Here is a 25,917-nt window from a genome sequence, read left to right as displayed (position 1 = left end):
CTCTAATTCGCCAGATGCCTCTAGTTTTGGGATTTACTGATGCATGTGTGGGTCGCCTTCTAGATGGAGGACGCGTACAATTCCGCTTCAAGTATAAAGAATTAATGAATTTGGTGCTTCGTAGGGATCACTGGTCCTTTAACGATTGGATGGTCACTACTCACCATTGGTTCCCAAATATCAGTGAGACTGATATGCAAATCATCCCATTTTGGGTCCAAATTCAAGGTATTCTGATTCTCTATCTCACAAATGAAATGGCTAGGGAGTAAGAAATCAATTAGGACATTTCTCTGAAGTTGACTATGATGAGAATGTCGACCAATTTGGGACTGTGAGAGTTAGGATTGATTGGAACATAGATGCACCTTTACGTTTCTAGAAAAACTTTAGGTTTGCTGTTGATGAGAACACTGTTGTAAGGTCCTGATATGAGAGACTTAGTGATAGACTCCTGTATGAGGATCTATTCCCAAGGACACACTTTGCAAGGATTTTCAGTGGAATAAAAAAAATGTTGATGAAGAATGAATGGAAGAAGCAGCGGAATTGATAGATGAATGGCGATGAAGGTGAAGGATATGGATGCAGTGGATTTGAAGGGGGAACGGATTGTACTTCCAAGAGAGATGAAAATCTCTTAGACTACGGGCTTGAATACAACTTAGATATGACACACTGAGAAGTATACAAGTTGAGAAGATATTACACACTCCTCATATCAAACAAGTAAAAAAGAAGTTTTTGATTAAAATGTTTGATGAGTTGCAAAAGAGAACTACAAAGAGTTTATATAAGAGAGGAGGGGATGGAGGAGAAGAGGGGAGAGAAGAAAGACATACAAGAGCATGCACAAGCCCAAACTCATGCAAGAACATTCACAAGTCCACACTCATGCAAGCTCATGCAAAGTGTCTTGGAAAATACGAAAGCAATAAATGCAAAGTTTGAACATAAGAAATAGAAAATGGACCAGGAAAAGTGATGAGCTTTGGACCACGAAATGGGATGATAAAGGGGGCTTGAAAGTGTTACTTAGGCCTCATTAAAAACCTTTTCAAGAAAATCCAATGGCACAAAACTTGACAAGGGAAAAAGAGTGAAAAAGCAACAATTATCCCTTTACCGAACATCCTGAGTTGTGATCATCATAAAAGATGTTTGAGCCACATATTCTTGCTTCTTGTCCAGCTCCATAAGTATTCTATTGATGGTTTGGTTGTACCTCTTGGATCTTCATCTAGTTAAAGGACCCGCCGTAACGATCAATACTTCCTCTGGTATAAGTTGTTCCTTGGCTATAAGCTGGTCCTCGGCTACAAACTCCTCCTTGACTTTGTCTGGTTCATGTGGTTGGGTTGGGCTGGCCATGATCTCATCATCCTCCCACTTGTAAAGGATTTGACCTCAAATCCTAATTATCTGCAAAATAAGGAAGAAGATTAGTAACGTTGAAAGTTCCATTCACATTGTACTTACCTTGGGGATGGAGTTGGTAGGCGTTGTTGTTGTTTTGTCTTGTTATGTTGAATGTTCCATAGATCTTTGACATTAGTTTGGTCTCCTTTTTGACTAAAATTTGTTCACTCCTCAAGTGTATCATTAGTTGTACTCCAACCTCAAAGATCATCCAAAACAACCATTGGATTTATGGTCATGCATCAAAATATCTCCAATTCCAGTTCTCGCAAATACTTTGGAAAAAATAAAATCTGGGAGTTCCTCTTTTGTACCTGCAAAGTTGTCGATACCTTTTGGCGAAGATCAAGTGCGTCATTATAGTCATGAATTCATTATAAAAAGGAAAACATATCTTAGATTGGTACAAGTCATTATCCTTGTCATGTTTTGAATGTAATAAACTGATAATCAATGCATGAGAAACAAATTGGTTTACAGAATTACTTAGATGAATAATTTCTTGGGTATGATTGATGCACACCATGATTAATGGAAGTGGATATGGGGTTCTTCTTGGATCAGTGTAAAGTTGCTGACATCTTGGTGCTCATATTGATCCAAATCAGGTAGCTTAAATCATTTGTTTCCCACTTTCTTTTCAGTTGGTCTGAAATTTGTATTTGGTTCTTTTGAGAAAGACAAGTGAATCATATATGTGTGATCTTGGATAAAAGTATCAAAGAAAAATACTTATCTTATGACATCTTGATATGAACACAAGTGTTGCATCGGGTGGTTCATCTTTGAACATTGAGGAAGCTTTAACTACATCTCCATGCTCTGCAAAATCTCATACATCAAAAGGAAACAGTTTATGCACATAGGAAAAGATCAAACATATATTCATGTAGTTGTTATTAAAATAGAGTTTTAGAATCGAGCATCCTTGGGCGATCGAAGTTGTTTTAGAGTCGACCATCCTTCCAGCTTCTAACTCCAAAATTGTAAATCATTTGTTGGTATATATCAGGTTGTTTCTCCTTGATTTGAACAGAACATGTTTCTTCTCCAAAGTATACTTATGCTTCTTTATGTAACATGTTCCTTTCTTAGCACTCTTGGGATAAAACAAATGCATTATACTTGAAATAGAGAAATCAAAAACATGATCTTTCACAGTTGGTTTGCAAAGCTCATTGAACAGTTTAAACTCATACAACTCTTTTTCAAATTTCTCATTTCAGAAAAAGGTTTAACCATTACATGCTCAGTTTTACTTCTAAATGGTTCCATTGCAATGCTACACAAAGAAACTCTCAAAGAAGAGTTAAATTCATGAAACTTTTCAAACAACAAACCTTTTGGCTTAAAGAACTCTTTAAAATAGAAAGTTTCAAAAGTTGGAATCATTGTGTCAAAACACAGATTTTGAAACACAAAATTCTTTCACATTTTTTAAACCAAAACGTTTTTCATCTTAAGCAGAAATCATCACAAAATAATTAGGATTTTTCCTAACCAAATCAATTTTCTTACAGGGCTTTCTTGGGTAGTCACAAAGATATGGTATAGAGACTGGGTTTGAGACAATGTTGATCTGCTCCAAATCACTAATCAATGGCAAACTCATTTGTGTTGTTTCTAGTGATTCTTCTTTCGGAACCTGTAAAAAGGAAATAATGCTAGTCGGTTGCTTCGGTTCCAAATGTGTTAGTTTTTCAAGAACAAAATCATATTGGATAGAAAAAAGATCACACTTAGTTTGAGATAGAGTCATAGGTCCAGTTGGTATAACGAGGTCATCCTTAGCTACAAACTGACTCTCTTTGGATTTTTCTCCGAGCTGTTCCTCCTCGGGTCTGGGCTGATCCTATCTTTTGAGATCCTTATTCTCCTTTTCTTGATATGCTTGCTTCCATTGTCGTCCATTAGAATCTGTACATGTCTCAACACTTTTGGGAACACTTTTGGGAAAAGACAAGTGTATCACACAAGAGTTGGAATTTTCTAAGCCTTGCTCAATTACTTCACTACTTGAGTTTGGTTCTTTCGAAGTGATACTTAGCTCGAATTTTCCAGGGTAAGTTGCAATGAAATGTTCTTTCTCACGACCATTATAACAAGTGACTTCCTTAGATTTTGATAGTGTAGAAGACTTACATTGCTTGGGTTCTCCACTTGGTTCGAGTGACGAGTTTTAGCTTTGCTCCTGAACTACAATCTGGTGAGGGGCCTTCTTTGGTTGAGATTTTGACTTAGCCTTCATCTTCTCGTTTTGAATGTACTCGGTTAGCACTTCAAAAAGATCTCATTGCGTCTTTGCCTCCATGGATGTTGGGGTTATCTTTTGATTTGGGACTAAGGCTGGTTTCTTTACAGGAACTGCTTTGATTGTGTCATTGACTTGGGGAGCACGGTGTAGCGCTTGTGGAGCATACTTATTCCTTAGAAGTTTCTTAAGATCTCTCCATAATGTGATATTCGGCTCTTTGTAATACCAACGATCATCAACTTCTTGCAACCACTATTTGTAAGCGTCTCCCGTGAGTTGGGTAAGTGCAAAAGCTAATATCTCCTTTCTTGGGATGTCCTTGTAGTAGAACCAGTCATCCATATTTTCTCCCACTCAAGGTAGTCTCTTTTTCCTGAAAATTTGTAGAGTTTATTAGCGAGTGGAAATTTAGAATAAATCATAGATTTAGATTTGGGAGTGTGAGAGGTTTTATGTTGGCTGCTCCGCGTTGATCTAGATGTGTCATCTGGTGGCTTAGGTTTCAGATCTTGGTGTTTCCTTTGATGTAGAGCACCAAGCTTTTCGTCGAGCATCGTTGCCATAGAACTTGTGACTGATTTCGTAATTCTCCTTTCCAGGCTAGAGGTGGATGACTCTTCCTCTTCGGATGTCACCATTGTACCTGAAAAACAAAGCACAAATACACCAGTAACAAGTTCCTTTTGTAATAGAAATGATGTCACACAATATACACAAAATAAGACATGTCCAATGACACCAAACACTCTTATAACTTATATGAACAGATCATACAAAATAAGTTATCAAATCATGCTTAAAAATTCCAAAAACAATTCTAACAAATAATAGACTCGATCCTGGTTTGAAAACAGTTGGTTTCAGAGATTTTTGAACAAGGAAACCATTTTACAAAAGTATTGCAAGATTGAAACAAATATAAAAACAGAGAAAATGAGATTGGAATTTCAAAACCTGGTTGCAAAGTGGCTCTGATAAAACATGATAGACTCATGGATAAGGATCTATTCCCAATGACACAATTTTCAAGGTTTTGGAGTGGAATAGACGAAATGTTAATGAAGAATGAATGGATGAAGCAGCGGAATTGAAAGATGAATGGTGATGAAGGGGAAGGATATGGATGCAGCAGATTTGAAGGGGGAATGAATTGTACTTCCAAGAGAGATAAAATTTCTTAGACTACATCCATGAATACAACTTAGATATGACACACTAAGAAGTAAACAAGTTGAGAAGATATTACACACTCTTCAGATCAAACACGTAAAAAAGAAGTTTTTGATTAAAATGTTTAATGAGTTGCAAAAAAGAACTACAAAGAGCTTATATAGGAGAGGGGGATGAAGGAGAAGAGGGGATAGAAGAAAGACATACAAGAGCATGCACAGACCCAAACTCATGCAAGAACATTCACAAGTCCACATTCATGCAAGCTCATGCAAAGTGTCTTGGAAAATACAAAACCAATAAATGCAAAGTTTGAACAGAAGAAAAAGAAAATGGGTCAAGGCAAAGTGATTGGCCTTGGACCACGAAATAGGCTGATAAAGGGCGCTTGAAAGTGTTACTTAGGCTTCATTAAAAACTTTGTCCAGAAAACCCAATGGGACAAAACTTGACAAGGAAAAAAGAGTGCAAAAGCAACACTTATCCCTTTACCGAACACCCTGAATTGTAATAATCATAAAAGATGTTTGAACCATGTCTTCTTGCTTCTTGTTCAGCTCCATAAGTAGTCCATTGATGGCTTGGTTGAACCTCTTGAATCTTGATCTTGTTAAAGGACCTACCAAAACGATCAATACTTCCTCTAGTACAGAGGAACAAGTTGTTCCTCGGTTATAAGCTGCTCCTCGGCTACAAGCTCCTCCTTGAATTTGTCTGGTTCATGTGGTGGACATGATCTCATCACTTAGGAACTTCTGCAAAAAATATTGATCTCTTAAGCATGATGCAAAGGAATGTCGTTTGTTCTTTGATGCCAATGAGGTGCAGGAATCTGATGATGATAGTGATGGAGATAATCATCTAGATGGTGACAACATTATGTCAGAAGCTTCTTCTCTGCCCTCTGTTGATCCAACGACGCTTATTCCTGGTAATATGCCACCACCACTAACTACTGGTAAGAGATATGTCTTTCAGAATATGGCTTCTTCTGGTCTCTCCAGCTTTTTTGCAGATAAAGACCTCACAGCCAAACGGATGCGCTATATTCATGTTAAGTGGGGGTTATTGGTTTGAGATTTGAATAAAGTTTTAAAGTTTTTTAAAGTTATGTAGAATCTGTTGTTATTAGATTAAGATTTTGTTAAACTCTGATAAAGTTTAGTGTTATTAGTTTGTGATTTGTAAAAAGTCATTGAAAATCTTAACAAATTTGAGTTATTGGATTCATACTTTTAGAAAGTCATTAAAAGTTTTATGTTATTCAATTAAAACAAAAAAATCTAGGATTTTAATGAGTTTTATTACTATGTTATTGGTTTATAATTTTAGACACTTTCTTTACAAAATAAAGTCATGGAAAGTATCATACAAATACAAGAATTGTTTGGAGGACTTTACAAGATTTTAGAAAACTAATCGACAAAACTCTCTAGCAATCTTTAACAATCTTTCACTTATACCACCCCCTAAGTATGTCAACAGTTTGGTCAATTCTAGTAACAGCCTGGATTTGTTGGCTGAAACCACTGATAATGCTCATACAGCGAATATTGTCTTTACATCCTATTTTTGACAGTAACATTATAGATATACTAATTAAACAACCACGTGAATAACGTTTTCCTAATAAGTTGATTTAATTAAAGTTGTATTTCTTTACATATAGAACCACTGACTTGAGGTAAATCAAGAGCCCAAAAGCAAATATGAATCTAATAATAAGCTCCAAGCTCAATGATCTGGAGGAGTTGACGTTGAACGCGAAGCAAATACAAGATGATTTGTTGGAGGAGATACTCAGAGTTAACGCGAACACAGAGTATCTTGGGCGCTTTCTCCATGGGAGCTCTAATTAAGCGCTTTTCAAGAAGAACGTACCGGTGGTCACCTACGAAGATATTAAGCCTTAGGGCATCATTAATGGGAGAACTTTTTTTGTGTTCTTAGATTAAATATATAGTGAAAATAATGTTAGATCAGTTGTTAAGATCATAGGTAAAAAAAATGGGAGAACTAATTATGGTGTTCTTAGAATAAAGATATAGTGAAATAATGTAAGATCAGTAGTTAAGATCTGTTGTTAAAAAGCTAGTTATTGGGAGAACATGTTTAAGATCATAAGATTTAATAATATAATATTCATAAACATTTTACAAATTATGAAAACTTATAAAATAACATTTAAATTGCTTAATTAATTATAGCAGATAAACATCTTATTTAATGAATAAATAGTTTAATTTCCAAATTTATTCCATATATGCTCTATCAAATCCTCCGTTAATTTCTGATGTGCTTGTCTATCACGAATTATAGTATGGCCATCACCTAAACCCTCAAGATTTGAAGGCATATTTACTGAAAACGAAATATCTGGAGTAATTCCGGTTCCATCTTCTTGTTGGAATTCTTGTTCGTCATAGAGCGTGTATGAATCTCGTTCATCTTCGACAATCATATTATGGAGTATGAGACATGCTCTCATAATATATGCAATCTTACCCTTTGACCATAAAAGAGATGGATTTTTAATCATGGCGAATCTAGATTGCAGGACTCCAAATGCACGCTCAACATCTTTTCGTGCACCTTCTTGTTTTTCTGCAAACAAACGATGTTTCGGATGTTGTGGTTGTGGGATGGATTTAACAAATGTCGCCCATTCCGGGTAAATACCATCCGTCAGATAGTAAGCCAAGTTATACTCATTTCCGTTGACATAGTACGTAACTTCAGGAGCTCGACCGTAAATAAGGTCATTAAATACTGGTGATTGATCAAGAACATTGAAATCGTTACAAGTACCTGGAGCTCCAAAAAATGCGTGCCATATCCAGAGATCTTGTGAAGCTACCGCCTCCAAAACAATTGTTGGTTTACCGGTGCCTCGTGAATACATTCCTTTCTAGGCTGTTGGGCAATTTTTCCACTTCCAATGCATACAGTCGATGCTTCCAACCATCCCGGGAAAACCCCGTAGTTCTCCGTAAAAGAGTAGCCTTTGAATATCCGCTTGTGTGGTTCGGCGTAGGTATTCAGTGCCAAACAAGTCAACTATTCCAACGACAAAATGTTCCAAACATTTACGAGAAGTCGATTCAGAGATACGTAAATATTCGTCAACCGAGTCCGCCCCAATCCCATATGCTAGTAGTCGAATTGCTGCAGTACATTGTTGTAGCGGTGAGAAACCATTCCGGAAGGTTGCATCCTTTTTTGGTTTAAAATATGGAACTTCTTCACTGAGACGATTCACAATACGCAAGAACAATGACTTGTTCATGCGAAACCGTCGGCGAAATTGCCTCGTCGTGTAAGTCGGATTATCACTAAAATAATCGTTCCACAAACGTTCGTGGCCTTCTTCCCGTTGTCTATCGATATAAATACGTGTAGATGGTTCCTCCGGAATTTCATGAACAGCAGCTTCAAATTGATTACTAAATTGCTCTTGAAAAAATTGGTTCATACTATCATTATTTGGATCATAATGGTAGTGAAATTTATTTGAAGAAGATGCCATAGCAAATAAGAAGAGAAAGAAGTATTTGAGAGGATGAGAAGGAATGAAATATTTAATTTTGGTTATAGAAGGAAATAACAAAGCTTGACGATGTTTGTGTTGGTGGAAGGAGCAAATGTTTCTCATCTCATATATACAAGTGATCAAACTAAAGTCCAAAGAAGGCAAAGACATAGCAAACATCACGGGTTCATTCACGAGTACATAGCAACATCACAGGTTCACTAAACAAAAATCCAAACAAAAATCCAAACAAATAACAACCACCACACATCACGGGTTTGGTAAACAACATCCGAAAGCAAACAACAACATCACGGATTGGAAGAAAGAAGCCAACAAGAAGGATGATAGAAGAGAAGTAAAACAGCGTGAGAGATAGATAGAAGATTCGGATGTAATATAGATCACTTAAAAAGGAAACAAGATGGAATTAAGAAGCAAAGCGGTTGGACGTAATATAGAGAACTTAAGAAGCCATCATTAAATCAAAAGTTAGGTGTTGTTAGGGAGTTTTAATTGTAAATAACAACAACCTACTTCAGTCAAATCAGAAGTAAATAAAAGTCATTTACTATTTTTTCAAAGTAAATCATTCATAGATTTGGTAACTACTCAACTATATTTGTTAAAGCATTCATAAGTTACAAAGACTAGCCAAATCTAAGAGACATACAAACAAACCAAATGATAAAAGGTTAGATGGTGAGACATACAAACCAAAACAAAGAGACACTTAATTGACAACAACAATGTCTGACATCCGACACCACAAAACAATTTCCCTCATTACACAATCAAACCACAATTAACAAGCCACTACAATCAAATATAATCATTGAATAAACACTAATATCACAACTCAAATCAAGAAACCAACCATGGGACTTACCTTTTACTTTCGAGCAACCGCAGGATTCTTGAAGGATCCGATTCAACTTGCGCTAGTTAACCTCACCTACAAGCCTCCGAAACAAAGAAAATTCAATTTTAAAACATGAGTGTTATTGTTGATTCCAAATTCAAAATACAACTCTCGGAATTCAATCATAGATAAACTCACTAAAATCGTATATTGATTAATCAAAATAAGATGAAACAAACCCTATGACAGATGAAACAAACCCTATGACACATGAGACAAATCCTATTCTAAACCGGGCAAACCTAATTCACAGATTTGAGATTAACCCTAAATCGATGAAACATCCAAGAAACAAAGAGTGAAAGAGGAAACGACGGAACTACCTTCTCTATATGGCCGGAGATCTGCCGACAAAGGAGAGGAGGAGACAAAGGCTCGTCAAGAAGATGTCGACTTCACCTTCAAATCGCCGGACAGATCAATCGAAAAAAGAAGGGAATTGAAACGAATTTGTCGGAGAAGCTATGTAAAGATCGACTGCTAGATGGAAGAATTTGGTGTTTCAATTGCCGGAAAACAAACCTTCGGCGGTGAATATGGCGAGAACGCGGCTTTCACCGTTTTGGAGAAAAACACAAACCCTAGACTCGATTTCGCAGAAGGATGAGACAAATGAACATTTTTCTTTCTCTACAAAATGTCTCGACCAATCAGAATAGAGGAAAGAAAGGAGAACTGGGCTTTAGATCAGTTCTATCTCAAGACCAAAATTATTGATCTAAGCCCACTATTCACTTTTTTATTGATTTTTTTGGGCTTAGAACACCCCATGTGTTCCCCCTTTAATGATGGCCTTACATCGAGCGTGTTGCGAATGGAGAACCTCCGATGTGATTTCGGGCGAACCCATTACTCATTTCTTCTTAAGGTATACAAATTTTTTTTTATGGCCATTTAGTTTGAAAACGATTTTAGATTATAGTTTTTGATTTTTGGATTTTATAAAAATAATAGATTCTAGATATTCACCTCGGGGCTAAATTTGTTTAAAAAAATGCAAAATGTATTTTGTTTGATAGATTAACTATAAACTAGGATTTAACCCGCGAGACTACATTTTTAAAATTTTAAATATTTAAAATACGTATATTAGATTTGTTTGTTATTTTGCTGTTGTTTTATTAATTTTTAAATTATATACCTATAACTATTTATTGAATTTACGGGACGATTTTAATGTTCATATATGATTTTAAATAAAATGGTTAAGTTTTTTTTTTGTTTTTTAATATAAATGTTAATATGTTATCTAAGTTTTGACCCGTGGTATACCACTTGATTGTGTTTTTTATGTAGAATAATATAGAGATATGTGAGAAGTAATAGTTATTTTATGTGTTTAATGTATATAAAAATTAATTATTTTAATTTTTGATTTATCAATTAAAATTCATTGTTATAAACGTAAACAGATCATGTTACTATATAGTGCATCTAGATATATATATATATATATATATATATATATATATATATGGGGTTTAAAAGAGAATAACAATTAATTTAGCCGAGATAATTTAGGGAAACTATATTATCACCTTCAATAAATGTAGAAAATATTAAATGGAAACTATTAATTAAGCCGAAATAATTTAGGGAAACTAACATATTTTTTCTCTAAAGATCTATTAAAATAGGTTTGAAGATTTTATGGGATTAAAAGTTTAATGTGTAGAGATGTTGATGTTGTCCAGCTATTTATGGCAATAAACGTATCAAATTAGGTAGATTTAAATAGTTCAATTAATTGAGTTTCTACGAAATGTTATTTTAGAAAAATTGTTAGGGGTTAATGTTGTAAATAAAACATATTAAATAAGCAAAACTTGAAGGGCATAAACCAAAATGTACTTCAAAAATAATAATATAGTTATGTAACTAATTTTTGTATTTTGTAAATGTACAGTATTTTGCATCTATATATTATGTAGTGTCTAATTTCTATGTTTTAGGTGTATACCATGTATTTTTTAAAATATAGGAAAAACGATATCATACCGTTTCTTAAATATTTAAATCGTCAAGAAGTGTTTTTTTTTTTTTTAGTTTTCACTGTAGAGATAGTATTATTTTAATTATATTGTAGTTTTTCAATAGTATCAGTACAATATAAATGGCTTTCTATTTTTGTTAGTTTCATAGAAAAATAATCTAACACTTTAGTATATTTAGTTTATGTGTGCAATGAAAATAAAAGTAAGTTAGTTTTTTTATATGAATTATACTAATTGTTTACTTTATAAACTTTAATTACTTGATTAAAAATATGTGTATATACTATGTTATCTAGAGCATCTCTCACTTTTGGTAAGTATAAAACATATTCATCATTTTTTTTAAAGTGTATACTGTATAAAGTTCATTTATAGAGTTATACATTTACCGATTTTTAAGCAGAACCACAAAAGAAATTTGGGACCAAGAAAATATATTGATTTATCAAGATTTAATTTTTATTAATTTATCACTAATATTAACTTTAATTTATATATATAGTTTAAAATATGGAGTAAATTCTTAGATAAAATATAAAACATTCATCCTTTTCATAAAATTGCTGGGAAAATTTGTCAATTGTTATCGTACAATCTATTATAAAGATTGTCATTTCTCCTTTTTTTAATGCCAATAGCATTTCTTGTAAATATGTATGAATTTTAGAATTTATTTTATAAATGTTTCCAAAAATGTATATATAGGTAATAAATAAATAAAAAATGTCAGGTAAAAGATTTTCTTTAGGAAAACTGGAAAACTCATTTTAAGATGGTTTTTTATGGGAAAAATGTCAAAAAATTTATGAAACTTACGAAAACAGTGTAAATAAGCATGAACATTACATGTGATAGATTAAATATCTAATTTTTATTTACTTTCAAATAAATCATTGACTTTCTTAAAAGATCCGTTGATTTTTTGTGGTTTTGTTTAGAAAGTCAATTTAACATTAAATAACCGTTAACAAATTTCGTGACATCATGCCTTATTTGATAAGATCAATGGAAGTTCATGATTTATGTGGAAAGTCAAAAACAAACTTAGAGATTTAGTTCACCACAAATAATGTTCATGATTTTTTTCACCACTTTTGGTAAGTTCATAATTTTTTTTTTATTTTTCCTGTTTTAAAATTAACAATGAAAATTGTTAAAATTTTCGAAAACCAATTTCCTATATATATATATATATTAAATAATTTTACAAAGTTTTGGATGGATAAAAATGAAATTTCAAAAACAAAACCCAAAAACTAGCCCTGGGCATTCGGGTATCCGGGTCGAGTTCGGGTAGGAACCGACCGGGTTTGAATCTTTCGATTGAGGAGTTTGGGACTCAATAGGATTAATAAAAAATATTTGTTCGAATCTAAAATTTCAGAACCTATAAATACCCGGAAAAAAATTGGGTATCATTCGGGTTTGGGTATTTTGTACCCGATTACCCAAAATTTTACCTGATTACCCAAAATACCTGACTTTTATCCGATTATCCGAAAATTATAATGCTTATTATTAAGAAAAAAACATAAAAAATTTTAAGTTTTTAAAAGTTTTGGTTAAATTTTTGAATATATAGCTAAACATTTCAATATAATTTTGGTTATTTTTAGTATTTTGATCTTGAAAAAATTAATATTTTTGAATTTTAAGCTATAGTTTTGAATAACTATGTTATAAAGAAACAAATTATAACTATTATTTTATGTATATTATTTTATTTTGGGTGTGTCGGTATATTTTCGGTTCTCGGTTCGGCCCGAGTTTGATTCCAGGTTTTCAGATTTAGAAGATTAGGATCCAATAGGGTATTTTACCGGTTTCGGGTTCGAATTCAAGTCCATATTTTCGGGTCAGTTCGGTCTTTTTGCTTTGCCTACCAAGGTTATCATCTTTGTGACCTTTTTGGTGTGTGTAGCTCTGGAACTACGGGAGGAAAACAAAAGATCTTCCCTGCGAACAATAAGTACTTTGAGAAGAGGAGATTCAGAGAAGAACTACGCTTGTCCATTTTATCAAAGTAACTAGCACTACATATATTTCAGTCTTTTACGTGTATTTTGTAACTTCCATCACCAAGAAATCCAATTCTTTATTTCTGGTTCGCAGGCATATCAATGGGATCGAGGAAGGCAAAGTGATGGCCTTTGTCAACGCTATGCCGTCATCCAAAACTCCGTCTGGTCTACTAGTTGCTCCAGTGAGTACGTGCTACATTATGAGTGATTATTTCAAGAACCGGTCACCCAAATGTTTTACCAGCCCTGACGAAGTCATATTATGTGTGGACAACAAACAAAGTACGTACTGTCATCTTATTTGTGCTCTTGTCCAGAGAGAGGATGTTGTGAGTGTGTTTTCTCCTTATGCTTATCCGCTAGTTCAAGCAATCAGATTTCTTGAAACTCACTGGAAAGAGTTGTGTAATAATATCCGATATGGTCATCTTAGCGAGTGGATTACCGACCTTGGTTGCAGAGACTCCGTCTCTAACATCCTTAAAGGACCTATCCCAAAATGGCTGATCTGATCGAACAAGAATGTCGTCAGGAAACATGGGAAGGTATGATCACGCGGCTATGGCCCAAAGTCAAATTTGTTCAAACCGTAATTACAGGACAGATGAGTCAATACATTCCAATATTGGAGTTCTACTCCAACAAACTGCCTCTCATCTCCATGACTTATGGGTCGTCCGAAACATTTCTTGGGATAAATGTGAATCCTCTATGCAAACCACAAGATTTATCATACACCTTTGTGCCCAACATGTCGTACTTCGAGTTTCAAGATGCAAGAGACCATAATGAGATAGTTGATCTTGTGAATGTCAAGTTAGGGTGCGTGTATGAGCCCTTAGTCACAAATCATTTCGGTGAGTTATATATACATATACATATTATATATATATGTATATATATATATTATATCAGCTAGGTATATATAATCAAAACTAATTACTTTTATTGTTACTAGGCTTATACAGATATAGACTGGGAGATATTCTACAGGTGACGGGATTTTATAATAGCGCACCTCAATTCAGATTTGTATGTAGAAAAAATGTGGTTCTAAGCGTCCATGTGGAGGCAACCACTGAACAAGATCTTTTAAAGGCGTTGAATCAGGCTAGAACCGTTCTTGAGTCTTCATGTTTAATACTGATGGGGTTCACTTGCTATTCTGATATCTCCACTAGCCCAGGTCATTATGTTCTTTACTGGGAGCTTAAAGCCAAAAAATTAAATGGCATTGTTAAGCTTGATAACAAGGTAATGGTGGAATGTTGTTGTGTAATTGAAGAATCACTTGACGTTATTTATAGAAAAATAAGGAATGAGTTAGGTTCAATCGGGGCTCTAGAGATAAGGGTGGTGCAACAAGGAACCTTTAATTGTGTCATGGAACATTACGTCTCCAAGGGTGCTTCTTCAATTCAGTACAAGACACCTCTATGCATAAAGTCTCCTGAAGTTTTAGCAAATCTTGAAGAGAAAGTTCTTGCTCGTTTTTTCAGTGACAAACTCCCTCCTCTTTGATCACTAAAGTCAAGACACAAAACCCTATGTATGTTAAATCTTTTCTTTAGTTTGCTTATTTTTTTCGTGCATAATAAGAAGAGTCCATTGCTCTGAAATGTAGACCTTTCATGAAGGGACGAAGTTATTGGTGAGATTGGTTTTATCTTTAATGGAGTGTACAAGTACTCTCTGGTTTGTGTATTAGTATGTTATTTTTTAAATCGGTTGTTTTTTTTTAAATAAATGATACAAGGACTCGCGAGTCCTCTTGAGAACGAGTTATGCAACAATACATTGTGTATATTGCTATTGATTAAAATTTTAATCTTACTTTGATTTTATAAATTTAATTTTAGTTATTAGTTTATTATCCATAGTAAATATATTCATTATTATCTGAAATTATTTTTAAAATTACAAATATGTCATTAAAAAAAATAATTGCAAAACAAATTTATTTATTTATTTATTTTGTTTTGTTTTAAAAATCTTAATTATTAGTTAATGGCAAAATAGTCATTTTGTGCATTAAGTAAGGTATATCTCAAATACTTGAATAATAAAATCTTGATGACAAAATTACTCATTAACAAGATCGTAACATGTCAATTCATTATTAAAATTAAAAAAATAAAAATGTAAAAATTATAAACCTAATTTAAAAAGGTTTTATATAAAAGTAAATAGATAAAAACCTAATTTTATTTAAAATCTAATTATAAGAAAATTTTATATATATATATATATACCATAAAATTCAAAATTATAATATTTTTTACTTACTTTAATTTTTAGTTGCTATATTACAAGAAAAGATTACTTTTTATATAAGATAAAAAATGATTGTGAAAATTATATAATTATTTACTGTTTCTAAAAAAACGTAAATACTCACATTTACACAAAGAAAAAGATTCTTGAAGTAAAAAAAATAGATTGCCTCATATTTTTTCACCAATCAAATAATTTATTCAAAAGACTGCTATTATAATATATATGATAGGAGTATGTAAGATTAACGTATGCGCTTTTATAACTATAAAAATGTTAAAGTGAAGAGACATATAACAAGTTATTTAATGTGTTCAGACAATTTGTTGGTTTTAGTTAAGACTAAAGAGTATATTTTAAGAGTAAAATATATTTCTGTGTACAAATAAACTTTTAGTGGTAATATAGACCGTAGATTTGTAAATGGATATACATTAGTGTATTATAGGAAAAAACAATTATTTTCTATAACTAAAAGCTTATGTCTTTACTTTTATACATTGTTTTTACTTACGAAAAGAATTAAATATATATTCTTTGTTAAATTAAATTAAATTTTAATATTTTTGAACTCATCTACAACTATTTTCTTTAACTAAAAGTGTATCTATTTTTTTTTTCAACCAAACAATAAAGTAAAAAGAATTTCCTCGGTTAGTTTCCCAAGCCAGAGGAAAGGGGTTTACAAAAGGAACTTCAGAGATAAGAGATGCGAAGCACGGACAAGACAATCTGCCTTCAAATTTGTCGCATGCGGGATCCAAGAGATAGAGAATAGTGAAAAAACTCTAGTGAATTAAACTCATCGAGCAAGTTGAAGAAGGATGACCAATATTCAGGGGAATGCACCATAGTGAGTAACTCAGCACTTATCCGCTCCATGGCCCACAACAACGTTTCTAACTCTGAATGCAGGGGGAGGGGCTCCGTCTTAGACACTTGGCCCCCAACAACAAGGTTCGCTCCTCACCAACGCAACACCACCAGCCCAATCATGAATGCTCATTGGTTATTTTCCAAGAACCATCAATTTGATAACAAGATGAAGAAACCTGGACATTCGAGGACGGAGATGGAGCCGATATGACCGCCGTAAAAGATAGCTCCTCTTCCCAGGCTAATTTATCGCCCAAAGCCTGAGAAATTATATCATTCGTCTCGATCTCTAAACATTAATTTTTTTTATGGTCTTCCAGATTGTCCATAAAAATTATGGTAATTGAAGAACTTGATCAGGATCACCCTGTTGAGAGACATCCCTCCAGAAAACAAAATCCAAATTTGAGTACACCGACTCATATGGAAAACCCTCTGATGAGACTGGAGTTAGAGATAAATCATAAACTTCCTACGAGTGAGGCCATTCAAAGAAAAATGTGATTAATAGTCTCAATCGTAGAGTCGCACCTTTTAAACAAGATATTTACATTGGACACCTCGGTGTATCTATTTACTTTTATAGATAGTTTTTACTTACTAAAAATATTTACTTTATATTTTTAGTTAAATTTTATTTTATTTTAAAAACTCTAAACTCGCACATCGGACGGGTCCTAATCTAGTTACCTATAAAAATGAAGATACACTGTGACCAAAAAAAAAACATAGGATACACTATCAAATTAATCCTATTATGTTTCAACGAGCTTCAAAGCATAACGAATCACCGGATGACCGATTTTCTTGATATTCCGCCTTGTGAATTTGTGATCACTAATGAATTTCATGTCCACCACTACATGTCCCAAAGAAACTTAATGCCTCTAAATTTTGAAAAAAAAAAAAATATACTTAAGATCTAACAAAGAAAAAAAAATGAATATATCGACAATGTTTGCTGCTGAACATTTTTGTTGTGTGATTTTATTCGTCTTGAGACGTCATATTACCGGCGGAAGAAAGAAGGAAGTCTTTGAAGCATTGATGCTAGCTAGAGACGAAAACAAAGTACTAGAGCCTCCAAGGAGATAAAGATGATGAATTAATTTGAAACAATGCATGAACATTAGTTGCAATCAATCGTGTCACTTCAGTTCCAAAGATTATGAATCTGTTATCAGTAACTGGATTTCCCACTACATTAGGCACTTCTCTAATAAAATAATCCTCTTCAGCTATGCGTCTATGCCAATTGAAATGAGCCAACTTCTTAATAACGATAACTAATTATGTGCCATCATGACTCAACAACCGCACTTCCCTCTTCATTTCGTATCATTAAAAAAGGCAAGGACATTTCAATAAGGGTAATATGTGAGCACTTTGCGTCTCTTTAATATGTGTTATAAATGAGTACTCACAAATATATTGATGTTACCTTTTACCACGCGAAACAAAATATATTACCTGTAAACCTTATACGTATCTTGTAATTATCACAATCACATACATTATTAGACTGTTAAAATTTTAAATGAAAACTTCAATTTGATATATTATTTATTAATATTTTATAAACTTGATAGTATTGAAAAAATTATATTGCGTATTATTTTGACTTTTTATGATTGTTTGCATTTTGTAGAGATGGGGATGTACATAATATTGCAAAAATTAGCGACTTTGAAAATATATATTTTTGCAAAAACTCTAGGAAAACTTTAAAATCATGATTTTATTTATTCAGTCTCTATCATGCATATAAATCAGAGCCAATTTAATATTTTTAATTAAGATCCATACACACAACTTCCATAACTAGGATCGGTAGCAGCAAATGTGCCCGTATTTTTAAAACTACATGCCTCTGGGGTTCGACCGTGGCTCTGATAATAAGCATTCATCACATACGATGCATGATTTACAAGAGTATCGGGGACGAAACAGGATCCCCCTGGTCGGATTGGCCTACAATCTACTCCTTGACTACATGCAAAATTAATATTATCTTGTAGCTGCGCATTCGTCGCGGTCAGAGTTGCTATACACCATGTTGTGGAACTCACCACATAGAGGTGGTTGATCATGATCAAAGATAGAAAGATGAAAAGGATTTTCAAAGGCGATGACATTGTCATAACTGTTTAAATGACAATTCAAATGATATTTGACTAGTTTTTTCTTCTTCTTCTTTTTCTTGATATCTATGTGAGTGTATATGTGACTATATTTATAAGTATATATGTGTCCTTATATAGTATATTTAACATAATAGAAAGTCAAAGATTTAAAACTATATTTAGGTTAGAAATTTATATGTATAAATTAGAAATATGACTTCAAGTATATATATGTCTTAAATAAATTTTAATCACTAAATAAAGTCAAAGATTTTATGATATTCTAGGAATACATAAATATGTATCTATAAATATGAATAAATTTCTATAATAATAAATGAGATATTTTTAATAATACTAAATTTAAAAGAAAATTTGAAAATTACACTTAATATTAGAGTTATTTGAAAACTACATATTTTGAAATGAAAATGGACAGAAATACCCTTCTTATTAAACAATTTTAACAATTAAATAAAAAAAATAAAACTTAATTTATATTTATAAATAATTCAACTTAAAAAAAAAATTCGGAATAAATTATTTAATAAATAAAAATTATAATGAAAACATATTTATTGTATTTTAAATAATGACTTCATGAATCAATTTTTTATCTTAAAATTAGAATAAAAAAATTTAAATATTTTTGTTGATATTATTTAGATTTAAATTTATTTAAAAATAAATAATTAAAGATCATACAATTTATAATATATATATATATCAATGTTTTAGACTTATTTTAATCAATGTTTATTTATTTATAATGTTGACTTTTTGACCAATCGTTTTGTTTTTTACTTCTGTTGACTTAATTATCTTTGTCATAGACTTATATTAAAACAGTTGACTTATGTTATGGCTAGTGGAAATATCTTACTTATCTCTGTTTGTGCTTTATATCTCTTTTGAGCTGTAAAACATGTTTTTTATGACTTTATAAATAATTTGATATTCTTGCAGTAAAAAATATATTTTTAAGTCTAAGAAAGAAGGATTGACGTCGCAAGACCTTGATTTGATGTTATTTGTGTTTAAAGAAGAAGGATCAACGAAAAGCACAAATATTGTTTTAACTATACATGTGTTCATATTACTTTTTCTACAAGTAAAGATTTTGGTTTGAGAAGTTTCAATATGTGTGGATCTAAAAATGAATAATATGAATGAAATTATCAATAATTGGGTGCATGTGTTGACTATGCTAGTCTTCATGAATTGCACAAATTTTATAAGAAAAAAAAATGATTTTGGTCTTGGAGTTTGATGGGTTAATAAGTTGTATGGTAGTCTAAAAAAAGGTTTTATAGTGGAAAATGTGAAGAAGTTGACGAGTAAGAAGAAGAAAAAAGTATAATGAAGAATTGGACGGTAAAAGTAACGACGACAATTACCATAAAATTTGACAATGAAAACGACAAGAAAGAATACGAAGAATAAGAAAACATTGAATAAAAAACATATAAACATAGGTGGTAGCGATCAATTAAATATGAAAAACGAGATAATTCATCATTATAAATTTGTTTCGTTTTTTCTAGTGGTCAAGAAATGGTTTAGGATATGTGAGGTCACCAGTTTGATCCCACTCACGTGGACGTCGAGTTAAATTCATGATTTTTTTGATCAGATTTGATTTTATAACACAACTGATTTTTATATTTTTAAAAATTGTGTATCTGAAATTTATTTTTTCCTTAACACTAATTTAAATTTTTGTAAGATAATATTTCATTAAAGGTCATCAATAATATATAATTTTCATCAAAATATATCAAATAAACCCACGCGTAGCGTGGGTTCAAAACCTAGTATTATCTAAAATTTTAACTAACATAAATCCAAAAAACAAGAAATTCTAGTTAATCTTATTTTGATTTTATAAATTATATTTTAGTTAATATTTAATGTTATCAATAGTAAATAAATTCATTATTATCTGAAATTTATTTTAAAATTACAAATATCTTCTAGAAATCAAGAACAAGCTTAACACAATCTCAAAGAAATCAACTTTATTACTTTAGGAAAAATTACTCAAAAACATAAAGTTCTCAGAATTTCTCAAATCATCATGATAGGAAGTCACACCTTGACAACTCTATTTGCAATGAACTCTCAACACAATATTCCTAAACTTTCTAGGAATATTTCCTTATTTGTGATAACTTCCTAAACTACTAATCCTAATCTCTTTAGGTTTGCTTGTGTGTCAAGATTATCCCAACATTCTCCTCCTTAAGCTTGACACACAATTTCTCTACATCTTGAACTCCCATGAACTCCCTCATCTCCTTGAACTTCATTTTTCCCAAAGCCTTTGTGAGAATATCCGCTTTCATCTCGATTCCCGGAACATGTTCAACCTCAACTTCTTCATTCTCCACACACACTCTAATGAAATGAAAACGTCTCTGAATGTGTTTGCTTCTGCCATGAAAGACAGGATTCTTCGTGAGAGCTATTGCGGATTTATTGTCAATTTGAATAATAGCTTTCTTGACTTCAACTCTCGTAATTTCACTTAGCAAATCTCGCAACCAAATCGCCGGTTTAGTTGCTTCGGTTCCAGCCATAAACTCTGCCTCACATGATGATAACGCCACTACATCTTGTTTTTATGAACACCAAGAAATAGGACCATCTCCTAGGTAGAAAATTTGACATGTTGTACTTCTCCCATCATCTGGATCGATGCTAAGGCTGCTATCACTATATCCAACTACCCTTGGTATTTTTGCGCTTCTTCCAAACACTAGGCCAAGAGTTGTTGTTCCTTTAAGATACCTTAAGCACTTTCTTATTGTCGCACCATGTGACACCCTGGGACTGTGCATATACCTGCTCAAGACACCTACACAATAAGATAAATCTGGTCTTGCGTGGATTAAATACCGAAGACAACCAATTTTTTTCCGGAAAAATGTGGAGTCGATCTCTTTCTCATCCTCTGCCTTAGAAAGCGTGAGTCCAAACTCCATTGGTATGTACTCAAGATTACATCCACCATTCTTGTTTCTTCTAATATTTTCTAGAACATATCTCTGTTAGCTTAGAACAATTCCATACTCATGTTGAATAACCTCTATCCCAAGATAGTAAGTTAACATGCCAAGGTCACTCATTTCAAATTTAGCAGCCATCTCCTCCTTAAATTTGTAAATAATTTGCTTGTCTGTTCCCGTGACAAATAAATCATCTACATAAACAGCAATAACCAATATTTGTCCTCTCTCTGTCTTATGATAAACAGTTGGTTCCTTGGAACATTTTTGAACTGCAGCTCCTCAAGAATCTGGTTCAATTTGTTGTTCCACGCTCTTGGAGCTTGTCGTAAACCGTACAACGCTTTATTCAACCTATAAACCTTGTGTTCACACCTTTTTTTCTCAAAACCCTCCAGTTGAGTGACATAAACTGTCTCCTTTAGTTCTCTGTGTAGAAACGCTGTTTTTACATCTAAATGATGAATCTCCCACCCGTTTGTCGCTGTGATGTTTATGAGGATCCTTATAGTTTTGATGCATACAACGGGAGCAAAAACTTCCTCGAAATCGATTCCATATTGTTGCACGTATCCCTTAGCAACAAGTCGGGATGTGTACTTGTTAATGCTGCCTCAGAGTTACTTTTCAGTTTAAAAAACCATTTGAGTCCAATTGGTTTCATACCAAGAGGTAAGTCGACTAAATCCCAAGTATTCAGCTTTTCGATTGAGTTAATCTCTTCATTGCAAGCATTGAGCCACTTATTCGAACTTCTTGCTTCCATAAAGCTTCTTGGCTCATTGTTCAGACACAAAAGAAGCGTTTCTCCTTCTTCTTCAGCAAGTAAAACATAGTCTACGAGATACTTAGGAGTATTACTTTGTCTTTGACTTCTTCTAAGAACCGGCTGATTTTTCTCCAAAGCATCAGCTTCTACTATGTTTTCTGCAGTCTCTCTGTTTTTTGCAGTCTCGTGCTCTATGATTTCAGGTGTGTGACCATTACTTTCTGTTTCGTCTCTCTCACCACCATCAATATTGTTATTTAACTCTGGTTCATTACCCACACTTTCCTGCTCAAACATTATGCCATGGTTCCCAAACTCACCAAGAGTCATATTAAAGCTTACATCACCGTCTTGCGCTCTGAAGCTTTGCCTCCAATTCCAGCCTTTACTCTCATCAAAAATCACATCACGGCTTACAACAACTCTTCTTGTCTGTGGATCATACAGTCTATATGCCTTAGAACCCAATTCTATCCCCAAGTGAACTAACAACCTGGATTGATCGTCTAGCTTCTTTAGCAAATGTTGATCAACTTTTGCATAACTTATACACCCAAATATTCGTAGATGATCGATACAGGGTTTCTGCTTCTTGTAGACTTCGTATGGCGACTTATCCGTTAATGCCCTTGTAGCTATTCTATTTAGCAGTTATGTGGAGTGTCTCACTGCTTCTCCCCACAGATAATTTGGAAGCCTCATATATTTAAGAATACTTCTTGTCATAATTGTTCTGTTCCTTAGTTCTACAACACCATTCTGCTGTGGTGTATATGGAGCTGTAAGATGTCTCTGGATCCCAGCATTCTCACAGTACTCATTAAACTCTTGTGAGAAAAACTCACCACCTCTGTCTGCTCTAAAGGTCTTGATCCAAGCTCGTGATTCTTTCTCAACACGATTCTTAAAGATCTTAAACTTCTCAAATGCAGAACTCTTTTCTTTGAACAAGGTGGTCCACATGTAACATGAATGATCATCAATGAGAACAAAGATAAATCGGTTTCCAGCAGCTGTACTCGGTGTTATAGGTCCACAAAGGTCTCTGTGGATCAGTTCTAGATGTGAAGATGCTCGATATATGGTGTCTTGTGGGAACATCTGTCTTTTCTGTTGATAACAACATTTTCACCCAGGGTATCAATTCTTTATGCAGTTGTAGTACAAAGGGTTATCAATCCAAATGGTTGTTATGCTAGCAGAGAGAATGCAATCAGAAACAAGCAAGTCAAGCCAATCAATAGTTGGGTTTGATCTAACAATCCTAAAATAAACAAAAGAAAGCAAAATAACAAGAACCACACGACCTAAGCACTCGATGCAAGCATTCGAGTACAGGATCGGGTGGGGTGATCGAGTAAACAAGATGATAAAGAACTGCTCGAAGGTATACACGAAGCAGGTGATCGTGTACATGTTCGGGTAAGGTATCAAGTGATGAATAAAAATGTAAACAATCTAAATACGAAAGCTCCTAAAGATGGAGTACTCGACTCCTAAGTGTTCCTAACCAGTATGGATGTCCTACATGCCTCAAGCAGATATTCCCTAGACAATGAATCTCTAAAATCCTGTTAAAACACTCTCGTGATAGAAACAATCAACCTTAATCACTTCCCTACCCAACACTCGTTTTAGAAATATGACCAAGCATACAATACAAACCGATCCATTATTGTCAATAAACCTCTTACTCATCTAATCTCTTAGGCTAAGTGAGTAAATCTCTAGCATTGATTGATTCAAGCATTTCATCTACACCTCTCGGTGGTAAAACACCTTAGATCTAATCTCAACCTCTCGGTCTGTTGATAGCATTAAGAACACCAATCTTGAAGGGAATTTATAAAACATAAATATAAAAGCTAAGACATCCTAACCGATCAAGAACACAAAATTGTCTATCCCATCCCTAGAAACTTTACTACACTACTCAGATCTCATTGCAGAAAACATAAAAGCATAGATGAAAGAAATTGCATTATATCAAATATAGAGTAGAGTATAAGAGTTTAAAGAAGAAATCTAAAATGATAACAAAAAGAAGTAAAATAAATCCTAACAAAAGTGGAAAAGAGTTTGAGTCGCTCTAGATCTCTCTCAGAAGCTCTCGCTCTCTGGTTTGAGGGTCTGCTGCGTGCTGGGGCGAGAGGAAGAAGAGGGGGGGTTTATATATGGAAACCCATTAACCCTAGCTTCCCATTCCTGCCCGAGGGTCTGCTCGATGGGGTGCAGGAGGATGCGCTCGGGTTGCTCTTCGGGTAGGCTCTCGGATTGTTCTTTCTGTTCTTGGATCCTCCTCAATCGTGTTGGGGTTCGAACTGTTCTTCCAGCTCGATGGCTCCTTCGGGTACATGTTCGGATTTGGCCTTGTTTCTCCCCATTTTCAGCTCTTAAGTACCGGTTTTCATCCAAAATATGCATATGCAAGAATGCAACACCCTAGATGGCCTAAATGTGGATTCCGACAGTAAATGACGTAAAAATGCTAAGGTTAGGCTGAAAACAATGCAAGATATGGACAGAAAGGGATGCTAAAAACATGTAAATTAGAGAGTTATCATCTGTTTTCCAAGTAAACAGGACCTGCAAATTTCTTTTTCGAACGCTACGTGTGGAAGAACTTGGACAAGTTCTCTATGCTTCATAGACTTGATAGTTTCGACATTTATATGTCCAAAACGAGTGTGCCAACGACTAGATTCACTTATAGATGACAAGTTTAAATAGGCATTGTCGTGAAAGTCCATACGAATCTTGTAAAGTCTGTTCTTCGATCTTGGAGCTTTAGCGAGTAGTTTTCCTTGAGCATCTCTCATTGTTAAATATCCTCCTCTTAACCTTATGTCACAACTTGCTTCTGTCGCTTTTCCCAAACTATAATATTACTCTTTAAGTCAGGTATGTAGTAAACATTTGTCATAACTCGTAACTCTCCATTCATATCAACAAGTGAGATTGAACCTTTTCCTTTTATATCAACACGTGAATCGTCTCCAAACCTTACCTTCTCGGTAACAGACTCATCCATCTTCTCAAAGAATATTTTATTGCTTGTCATGTGGTTATTGGCACCATTGTTAAGGTACCATATATTATCCTCTCCCGTGTTGGTTTCAAACTTACTTGGAAGGCATCATTTTCAATAAAAAAAGACAACTTCATGCATCATAAGTTCATCAGCCTCTTGCGTATTAGCATTAACCAGGATTTGAGCTTCTTGGAGCTTTAGTAAACGGTCAGGATAGTCAAAAACAAAATGTCCTTGTTTGTCGTATCTGAAATAGGTGATGCGAGAAGCGTCTCTCTGTCCATAACCGCGTCCTCTAGAGAATCGACCTCCTCTTCCTCTATTTCGATAATCGTTTGTATATTCTCGACTAATTTGTGTCTTCGTATTAGCATACTTTGGTGTCTCCATGTTCGCATACATTAGTGCAAATTGGGATTCAGCCTCCTCTGATGCTCAATGGATGTCTTAGCTCCTTCCTCAAGATGAATCCTATGCATGCACAAGTCTGGAGAAATCCCTGCAATATTATCAAGAGAATAGCCAAG

At 33.6% G+C, this 25,917-nt stretch overlaps 2 pseudogenes; one reads left to right on the top strand and one right to left on the bottom strand.

Moving 5' to 3' along the window:
* The first annotated feature begins 13,470 nt into the window (after window positions 1-13,470).
* On the top strand, window positions 13,471-15,001 carry LOC104779073 (4-substituted benzoates-glutamate ligase GH3.12-like; annotated as a pseudogene).
* A 3,178-nt stretch (window positions 15,002-18,179) lies between these two features.
* Window positions 18,180-18,675, bottom strand: LOC104777398 (major pollen allergen Ole e 10 pseudogene; annotated as a pseudogene).
* Window positions 18,676-25,917: the final 7,242 nt, after the last annotated feature.

The sequence above is a fragment of the Camelina sativa genome, chromosome 3 (genome assembly GCF_030686135.1).
Source record: "Camelina sativa cultivar CO46 ecotype springtype chromosome 3, ASM3068613v1".
Taxonomy (NCBI): Eukaryota; Viridiplantae; Streptophyta; class Magnoliopsida; order Brassicales; family Brassicaceae; genus Camelina; species Camelina sativa.
Note: the sequence above shows the minus strand (reverse complement) of the source record. Positions and strands in the feature narration are given on the sequence as shown.